Source organism: Myotis davidii, unplaced genomic scaffold (genome assembly GCF_000327345.1).
Source record: "Myotis davidii unplaced genomic scaffold, ASM32734v1 scaffold826, whole genome shotgun sequence".
In the NCBI taxonomy this organism is placed as follows: Eukaryota; Metazoa; Chordata; class Mammalia; order Chiroptera; family Vespertilionidae; genus Myotis; species Myotis davidii.
The window spans coordinates 604,120-604,860 of record NW_006297142.1 but is presented as its reverse complement, the minus strand read 5'-3'; the positions used below and the strand labels follow the sequence as shown (position 1 = coordinate 604,860).

At 52.1% G+C, this 741-nt stretch overlaps 1 protein-coding gene across 1 annotated transcript in view; it reads right to left on the bottom strand.

Moving 5' to 3' along the window:
• Positions 1-741, bottom strand: part of FADS2 (fatty acid desaturase 2) — a 28,238-nt gene that overhangs the window by 18,289 nt on the left and 9,208 nt on the right. The window lies entirely within an intron of this gene.

The following is a 741-nucleotide window of genomic DNA, read 5'->3' as shown; positions in this document are numbered from 1 at the left end:
CACACCCCTGACCTGCACCCGGGAATGGCGAACAGGGCGCACTCTATCTTTTGTCTGCTGGGGCCCGCCCCCCACTTGTCCTGGGTACCTGCTGGGCCTGAGGAGGTGGAGGTGGGGGAGACACATGACTAATCTCTGCCCCCCAGGGCTGGGAGGGAGGCAGGAGGGGACCGGTGGGTGAGGGGTGATGGAGGCAGAGCCCGGACGGCTCTGAGGAAGTGTGGGCATCCTGGGAGGCAGGGCAGGGCAGGAGGGGAGGCAGGGAGAGCAGGTGCGGAGGTGTCCACAGGGACTCGCCCAGGGAAAGGCAGACAGGGGGCCGTGGGCCAGATCTGGGCGCCTGCGAGGCAAGTGATCCTTGAGGTTGGGCTTTGACACCCGTATTGTTCTTTTGATAGTTTGCCCACAAATTATTGCTCTAGAGAAAAGGGGCTCCAAGGTTAAACATCTTCTGTTTCAGAGGATATAATCCCAACAACATCCTTGTGATTCCAAACAAGCCCTATTAGGCACAAAGCTGACCTAGTGGAACTGATCAACACCATCGCTTTAGGAAATGGAGATGAATTGCAGCTGAGGTTTAGGAAAATAGGAAAGCATAATTGAGTAAATTAAAAATAATTTAAAATCACAGTTATAGTAGTGCTTCATTTATTTTCGCCCTGCCAGTTTCCTGTCGCATGGTCTGTAATTTGAGATGTTTCAGTGTAGCTAAACTTACTGTTTAAAAAATGAGGTTAT